Source organism: Pagrus pagrus (assembly GCF_965226575.1).
Source record: "Pagrus pagrus genome assembly, chromosome: 15".
In the NCBI taxonomy this organism is placed as follows: Eukaryota; Metazoa; Chordata; class Actinopteri; order Spariformes; family Sparidae; genus Pagrus; species Pagrus pagrus.
In genome coordinates, this window is record NC_140199.1 from 14,344,059 (window position 1) to 14,353,468 (window position 9,410).

General features: G+C 42.5%; 1 long non-coding RNA gene across 1 annotated transcript; it reads left to right on the plus strand.

The window, feature by feature from the left end:
* The first annotated feature begins 6,816 nt into the window (after positions 1–6,816).
* LOC311270474 lies at positions 6,817–8,943 on the plus strand. The gene is made up of 3 exons (XR_014624264.1): positions 6,817–6,888; positions 7,006–7,139; positions 8,680–8,943. It is a non-coding gene; the product is annotated as an uncharacterized lncRNA (long non-coding RNA).
* Positions 8,944–9,410: the final 467 nt, after the last annotated feature.

Here is a 9,410-nt window from a genome sequence, read left to right on the forward strand (position 1 = left end):
TCTCAACAGGGTGACATTTAATTTCCCCCCCAAAACCTCTTCCGAAGTGTGTGTGCCCGTCAGATTATTCCCTTGAGAGCTGTGCGAGCGTTGTTACTGTTTGACACATATTAACCTGAAATGCGTGGGATAGAGTTATGTACATTAGGGGGAGGGGGATGGTTCTTGGCACACGCTCAGATCAGGATGTGTTAATATCTTAATATGTAACCTATCACACCATCTGTCATCTCTCATCTTGCTGCTGTTCCCTCCATCCACACACATTTCTCCCATGTGGTGGTATTTTACTGCATCGCTTCTCTTCTTGTCTCTTTTCAGAGTTATCCTCCATGCGTCCCCTCCTTCTGTATCTGTCTATTATTTTGAATCACAGCATGTTGCCGACATCAAAAGCATCAGGCACAATGGAGAAGGACATTCCAAGATCATCGACTCACACACAGCGAGTCAACACACACACACACAGGCTCTGTTCTCCTCTGTGAGCGGTACAATCAGATTATGTTAGGAATCTGGTTGAAGAATTCTGTCAGAAATGTTTCCGTCTGCGATTGTGAAATATGATAATGTGACTACGGAGATGGTGTCTGAAACAAATGTGTAAATCTGTGTTATTTATGTTCACATTCGTGGCTGGAATGTGTTCTGCAATGTGATCATGTGATCTTTTGCGGTGGAGTAAATGTGAAAAACAGCAGTGCGCGCATGTAATGTGCTTTTGTGTTGTGTAAGTGTACATACACACATCTTTGCGCATTTGCGTTGACTCCCTTGTCCCGTGTGTGTGCGTGTGTGTGTGTGAGCAGCCCGGCCCTGCAGCTATGCTGATTCCATCTGTGGACCCTGCCTCCTCACAGCTTGATCCCAGCACCACCTCCATTGTCTCACTAATCCAGGACTATTAACATTGCAGCACCACAACAGGCGCTTACTGGAGCCCCGGATGGCTCCCAAAACTCTCCCTCTCCGCTGAACAGACTGCAATCTAATTAACTCGGAAGGGGGGTTATGGGTAAAGGGGTCCAATGTTCGAGTGTGTGTGTGTGTGTGAGGTTAACAGGATCCAGTGGATTAGCGCCTTCTGATAATGGGGCGAGGCTCAGCGGCTACAGGTGCCAAAATGAAAATGGCCTCAGTCAGGATCACCACATTATGTTAACACTCTAGATCAGAGTGTCTGTGTAGTCTTTTTGTCCATAGCCAGCATCAAATACAATCACACACTTGACACTTCTCTACTTGACCAAGGTAGTGTGACGTATATACGTTTTACACACTCACACCTCTGTTTACTTCCTGTGTCAACTTTACAGCCGCGTTGCCCGTCCTCCAACCATGGTAACAGTGCTTTTTCATCCTTGAAGATGTTTTTGTTCATAGCATTTTCAGCATTTTTTTTATCGTTTTGATAATCACCTCACTAGCAAGGTTAGACAGTCAGCTGCTAAAATGAAGAAAATCACCATCACGATCATGAGCAGTGAGGTGGGGACTTTACTGCTGTCTGTTACAGTTTACGTCAGTCCCTTTAATTTTTGGCAGCTCTTCCAAACACCAAGTGTAAACAAGAGCCATAGTGACCTAATGTAAGCTTAGCTGAGTGACAAGCTAATATAATAACGCTAGGTTAACTGTGAAAAGTGAAGTGAATAACTGACAGTGATGTTGCCTCCATCGTTATGATCATCTCTCTGGGCTTTTTCATCCTTAGACTCCACTTTTAACAGATTACTATGTAGCCAACATATTATTAATAGCATTCACAGTTTATTTTTATATATAGTTCTTTGGATAATTTTGATAATCGCTTCGGTGTCTAGATCAGATAACCGTTAGCGACATTAGCTAGTCCACCAGCTTGGCTAACGTTAGGTCGCTTGGCTCTTTTTTGTACACTCCCTGCTCGGAAGAGCTGCCAAAAATTAAAGCGACTTAGGCTCTGACCTCATTTTTAGAAATTAGGATGGAAAAAGCACTGTGATCACTGAGGCTGGAGGTGAAGGTAACATTACCGTAGAGTTGAGAGTGGAAGTACTTCGCCTTCAATAACGTGCACTTTGTAACATTACATTGTGCAAGTACAAGTAGTGACTGGTGTTATGTGAACAACCTGATTGACCTGTTTGATTAAAGATGATGTGTTCAGTTATCAGATTTAAGTCTGGATAGTTGTGCTGAAGCCAACAGGAAACCACTAATTTTCTGCCAGAACAACTTGTTGATTTGAAACCTGAGACTTGTTTTGTCTCATGCTGATGTATGAATACGCCTCCTTCCCTCAAGTTTGCTCCAGGACCTATGGCGCAGAATCAACACACACAAAATAAAGTTGTGTACATCCAACACAATTAGGATTTCTTAAGACAAGAGTTATTCATGCTGATTTTGAACAGAAAAAAACTTCCCAGAGTTTCATGCCCAATACTGATATGGGTGTGGTGTATATGTAAGAGCTGCAGTGAAATGTAAATCGGAGGTTCTTCTCAAGGGACTACTGTTCAATTCCGGTTCCCAGAGCTGGTTGCATAATCCATCTGTAGCAAGTGTGCCTGAAACAGAGAGGAAAACTATTGTGCAAAACCTGATCAGATGTTTTGTCAGTCACACCGACCGTGACACAGATAAAATAGTTTATTGTGTGCTGATGGAAGTTTTGTGACATCACAACCACTGGATTTTTTCTAACTTGGCAGTCAGCTCACACAGTTAAAGAATAGTTTCACAATTTTTTAGGTGTGTCGATCGCTGTAATTGTTCCTCTTCTCCAAACTGGCAGTCAGAATTTCAAACACAAAGTACTAGATGAACCCAGGGTACATTCTGCATATGAGGTGCTTTTACTTAGGACATATGTATAGTGGAGTATATTTTACACTGTAGTATTTCTACTTCGACTTGAGTAAAGGATCTGAAAACGCTGTGCGAGTTCAGGCATCTAGCCTCATGCCAGCATGAGTCTTCAGCAGTCTGAAATCCAGTGGCTCCACCTCAGCTAATAAAAAGCAGAAACACACAAACACCATTTTACACCAAAAGTAGCACGTACATACATTTACTTTTAAACCCATTAAAGATAGGCAATCAACTCCTTTTCTCATTGGCTGTAAATGAGTTTGCCTTTCTGATTCATTTTCACACTCAACGGCACAAATTTTGTCTCTTACACTGGTGTCACATTTGGAAGGGACCTCTGCATGTTTCAATATACATATACAGTAAGCACTCGTTGTATTAAAATGTACTGGGGAAAAAATGTGCAGCTACCCTTTAATTCAAGGGAACATAGTTGTCCCATCCACTCTTTTCTCACCGTCTCCCTGTTACAAACCATGACGCATCGATTCGTGAAGCACTTTATACTCCAGCAGAGCAGGGTTATAGCTAACATAACAGCTTCCTCAAGTCTCACTGTTCCCTCAAAGGTCAGCACTGCCAAGGCGATGTCCAATTTGTCATTGTCGCGAATGGGCATGTCAAAGTAAGCAGGAGGGTATAAATGCAACCGCAAATGATCCACCCATTCTGTTGAATGAGCTTTGTGTCTCAAATGAAGCTGTTACATTTGAGGCAGATATGAATAGCTTTCCCTGAAGGCCTGTGGTTTGACTGCAGCCTGGGTACAGACACAAATAGTTCTTGTAGATAAAAATCACACAATATGACATGGTACAAGCGGAGCAGAGTTTGCCTCCAGTGCTTGGGGGTCTGTGCAAACGGTCTTAGCTCAGCTCTGTGGAAGAAAAGAAAACAGATCTGTGCTCAGGTTGTGGTTAAGCCAAGGAGCTTACTCGCTTACTGTAAGTCAGAGCAGCTGAGTTTGCATAGCTTCCACCTCCTGAGGCCTGGGAACTGTTGATTCTTCAATATTTCTGTGTGAGTGTGCACATGTGGGTGCCTGCGTTTGCCTCCATGCGAGCTCACGGCCATGCACGTAAAGTGGATGGGAAGGCGAGAGAGCTTGCTTCATACACTCCCTGCTCTCCCTCATTTTTGACATTCTTTGGCCTTGTATGGCAGATCAGCATCAGCTGGTGCTCCAGAGGAGAATAATAACCACAGCTTACTAAGTCTTCTGCACGCCAACGCCCTCTCCACAGTGGGTGAACTGTTGAAGCTGCTCATGTCATTCCACAGCTCGCACTTCACATTCAGTCCCACAGCTGGAAAAGCACGCCGACATCTGCCCCAGGGACCACGTTAAACCCTTTGAACCCCCTTCGACATGCTTTCATGAAGGTAACATCTCAGAGTGAAGAAATGATGAATGCACAGAACGTTTTACAAGTTCTGGCTCTCTGGTTCTCTCCTCTCCGTCTTTCCGACCCATCCTCTCTCCCTACAGTACGTGCCTTGATGAGTCAGTGTTTCAGGCCTTGATTGCGGGCAGTGTTCCCGGAGGGAGGAAATGCCAATGTGTGCATTCATACCCATAGCTGCACAGTCATTATCTCTGCCTCTCCATGTGAAATGCACAGGCATTTTTAAAGGGGGTCCGCTATCACCGCCTCATCAAGGTCGTTCTCGCTCGGGTGAAACGTCAACATGAATTTAGGCAACAAAAAAAGGCAAAGTGTACTTGCGAGATAACAAGTGTAATCTTTGTCCATAATAGCTGCTTCGTGCCTCGGGGTGTCAGATCAAGTTCGTTTTGAGGTTTCAGTTCCCTCTGGTGCGTTCTCGGAAATGTTCGCAGTCACTTTGGATGAAGGTCAGATATGATATTACAGCAAAGAAAAATAACTGTGAATCATTCTTGAAATTCTCTTCCAAGCCACTTGCTATTAACAACCCCTGTTCCAAAGAAGTTGGAGAGGCTGTTTAAAAGGAAAATAAAGATGTGCACGTCTGTGAAGGCACCATTAATGCTGAGAGGTACTTTAAGGTTTTGGAGCAACATGTGGGGCTGTACAGATATCGTCTTTTTCACGGAAACCCCTGCTTATTCCAGACTCTGTCGAGCCATATTCTATACATGTTACAACCTGGCTTTGTATTAAGAGTGTAGGTACAAAACTGGTTCATTTGAAAGAGGGCTCAGTTCTCTTTCTGGCTCACTTCAGCTCAAACAGGGCGTCAGTCCCCTTTCTGTTGAACTTTAGTTCCTCTGGAGCTCAGACCGGAGGTAAACCTTTGCTTTATATCTGGAGAAACGCAGCGGTTTCTTTCTCAGAACAAACTACTCATCATCCACATGCCTCACCAGTGTCAGCGGCCATGGTTCCGTGTTTGTTTTATTTGAGCATCTGTTGTGAATAAAATACAATGGAAAAGGTCAAAGTGAGCCTGGAGCACTTTGTGTTCACAATGCTCAGGTAAACCTCAGTGATTTGAAGCGTGGTTTGCTTCACAAGGAGATCGTTTGGACTGCTGAAAGGGACAGAGTGTGAAAACACTCTTGCAGTTTAAAGGTATAATTTGTAAGAAATTACCAGAATTCAAAGGTATCTCCAAAACTAGAGGCTATAAGTTGACTGGAGTATGCCTGCAAACTTGGATGACGGGGGGGAAGTCACAAAGGGCAACTGGGATCAATCAACCATAGCCTCCCATTAAGTGTATTTTACAATGAGTTACCAAGGCATTTAAGCCTGTCTTGTCTTTGTGTGCAGTTGTATTTTTCTCTTTAGTAAGGAAAATTGGTGTAAAAATATCTCCTTTCTTAACATTTTGGGAGATTATTTTGTTTATTTATTACACTAAGTAGTGAACTATCACTCCTTGCAGCAAAAAGTGGTATAAGGAGTCAGGATGGGCCAGGGCAGACATCTCTGCAACAAAGTACATGGTCATCTTTGACATAACAACAACACTGCTGTTTGTTCACATTAGTTTTTATCTAAAATCCAGCCATATCTTACACATTGTCCCTTTACAATGTACTTTATTGTCCAGAATGATATAAGTGCACATCCATTCTTATTCCAAAACTGGATCTACCAGAAAATGTTAGTAAATGCTACCAAAATATTAAAATATGGTCCTTTACATTACAAAACTGGAATAACAAGTGGCATGACACTTGCCATATAATATTTCAAGCAACACTGGATATCTTTGATAAAACAATAATGTTTTTAAATGAGCTTTAAACAGCTACAGCGCTGAAGAATCTGTAGTAGTTGAATGCTAACAAAATAATTCATTGTTTTTATCTTAAAAGGATATAGTGCTTAAATTTGAATGTCCACTGTAAAATATGGGCAGAAAAGCTCATGTTTCTGGCTCTTAGACGACAGGAATAAAAACTCTACGGTAAAATACAGCAATGGATTCTAGTGGAACAAAAAGCTAGCTTAACCGTGTATAAACAGGTCGTCCTTTAACTCAGTGTCCCCTTTATTCCAGTTGAAGAAGGACGTTGAAATCCAGCAGAGAGGCAACACATTTCTCACCCTCAATTCCCTCGGGCCATAGTGGTGTCTAACTGCCACCTCACTCTCTGACAGGTTTTCCACTCATCTCATCGACAGCTCCCAGCTCCAGCTCAGAGATGAGTGACTCACACACACGTGCACACAGAGAGACACACACGAACGCACACACACGCCACAGTGTGCGAGGTATCAGCAGGGAAGAAATCAATGGCTCTCTCTGACAGAGAGCTGAATCTCTGCTAAAGCCATCCAGTGAGGCTTTTCAACTGTCCCACATTCAGTTGAATGAATCAGCCACAATGTCTGTATCTGTGATCCCCCCCCCTTAATCAAAGCAGCAATTAATTACCCCCTAATTAAATCTAGCACAATCTGTGTTTAATGTGATATCTGATCTGAAATAATTATGGTCCATGTTTCCCTCCACAGCTGAGATGAAATAGAATATCTCAACGTAATGCCCCCTGGTGCTCAGGCTGCTGCTCGCACAATGCAAGTCCACGAAGAATGTGTAAGTGAATACACATTCAGTCCCCCCACACACCCACACGCACCATATGCATCAGACATCACAAGCTTGTAATGGTGTTTCAGGGTCTGAATCACAATGCTCTAACCTTTTGGACAGAATCGGAGCCAGACTACCTTCCGTGCCGGCTCGGTGAGTCATGCAGGGATTAAAGGACGGGGGAGCAAGGTGAAAAAATGAAGACAAGAGGAACAAGTGTCGAAAACTCAAGCCTCAGCTGCGTGACACTCCATGTGAGCTAGTTTGAATAATTCTTACTTTCAGCACCATGATTTGTTCTTATTTTATGCCATGCCTCATTTATCATGCCCTAACTGGTGGCTACTTTTTGGCAAGCGGGATCTAAGAGGCAGTGAACCCAGTGACAAATCCATAACCTCCATCATAGTGTTGCCATTAGGTTTCAGGTTTGCCATGGCAGTATGAACAAATCTTTAACAATGAATCTTTGATGGTTAGTGACTGCACTAAATCACCGTTGTCTCCAAGGGTTTGTGTTTAAAAGTGGTGGGGACATAAGGGCTCAGATAAAAATGTAATGTAATGAGGTGATTTCCTGAGGTCAGAGTAGATAATTACAGCAGGAAAAAAAGCATAATGCATCAGAATTCAGTTCATCACCATGATGAAAACTGGATACAGTGTCGTAGGCAGGGCCCTGTTAATTCCTATGAAAGCTGCTTTTTTTTTTATTCGCGCTGCTCTTCCTGTTTACCAAATGTTATCACACCAGATGGATCAAATTTTAAAAGGGGAAATGAGTCATTTTTCCCAGGTTGTGACACAAAAAATCATCCAACATTTTGCAGCCACTTCTTTCACAATGTTATCTTCTGGGAAAAGGTCTATTTGGGCCCTTGTGCGTCACATGACCATGTAATAACATAATTTGGCCACTATGTAAAATTAGCTTTAAAGTCTGGTGCTCTTCCTGCTTAGCCATGATATTATAGATTTACTTCCTCACTGAAAAGCCAAATGCAGGATCACAGAAGCTGCAGAAATCAGAATCAGACTATTCGATCATACTGTTGCCTTTTGGAGTTGTTGACCTTACATACAGTGTTTGTAAAGGCTCCTACTGTATTGAGCAGAACATACATATCATCTTGATCTGGCACCAGATTCAGCATGCAACTGAAGTGACTGCTTAGTTTAGGAAAAAACTGAACAAACCACATAAACTGTGACTAACAGCTCTTTGAACTGAAAGTGATCCACCTCTTGTAGAACAATAGTGGACTGACTGACGAGCACGTTAGCTCATCCGTGGCTGTCCACGCCGGCTTTCCTGGAAAAGGTGAATGGATGACAGAAACCAGTACTATGTTCGACTGCTTTTTTCACTTGAGCAGATCTGGTTTTATATTAACTTTAATAAAGCTGTCAAATTAAACCATCTTATTATATTGGGTCTGAGCTACTGTTGTAAAATATTTCCTTAAAATCACTATTGATAAAATGTATTCAAATAAACATGAGCTCATCTAAAGTTTTATTGAAATAAATGTTAACCAACCAGCTTAACCTTGACAAATGCTAGCAGGCTAAGGAGCTTGATATGAGGCTTTTATGTGGCTGTTAGCTAAGCTACATAGTTGACTTTTGTTTCCTACACTACGTATGCAAGTGTAGATGCAATTAGTTAGCACAGTAGGCACATTTTTGGGGGGTATCGTAACCGGTGATTCAGAAACCCTGTACATTTTTACACCTCTACCACACTCTGAGTGTGTGTGTGTGTGTGTGTGTGTGTGGGTGTGTGTGGTATAGGGTGACAGCGCCAGGGACTTTGTGGAAAGCAGGCCATGAATCAACAGGACGGTGGTACACACAGGAAGGGCTGTCATTACCGTCATTGGATTAACCTCCTCCCTGAATTAGCAGCACAACCTGTGACTCATCTGACAGACTGGCTGGATTCCTCTGTCAGGATTGTTTCCGCCGCTCTCCCACAACTTTGAAATACCTTCAGATCCTCTTTAATAAAGTCAATGTTGAACCTGCTCAGGTGTGAGGATAAAGAAGTAAAGTTCATTGTGGGGTTGTGCTCGCTCTTTCTTAAATGATCCTCGAACGAAGCCGTGGATTAAAGGAGCTAAGGTTCTCATACCGCACACATAGCTGAACTTACACTTGAAATAGATGAGAAGAGACGTTTTTCAGGTCTGAAATCTGATTAAATGACCTTCTGTGCGGTGCTGACTCAGGAACTCATAATGTGAATCACAGTCTGTTCTGTGCTGTATTAGTTTGTTCTGCATGATAGAGTGGTAAAGCACAGCCAGGCGTAGTCCTTGTCTTGGCAATCAGAAATTTATTGTACATTGACAGAAAAGAAATCCACACAGCATTTACGACCTTGGGTGGAGACATTTCTTCTCTTATAAAACCGTCTCACTGCTGGCTTCTTTTAAATGAAAGATTAATCCATTTTCAGAGCAACTTTGTATGTTATTGAAAACCAATTGCAGCACGGACACTTGTGGAATGTTTTCATTAAA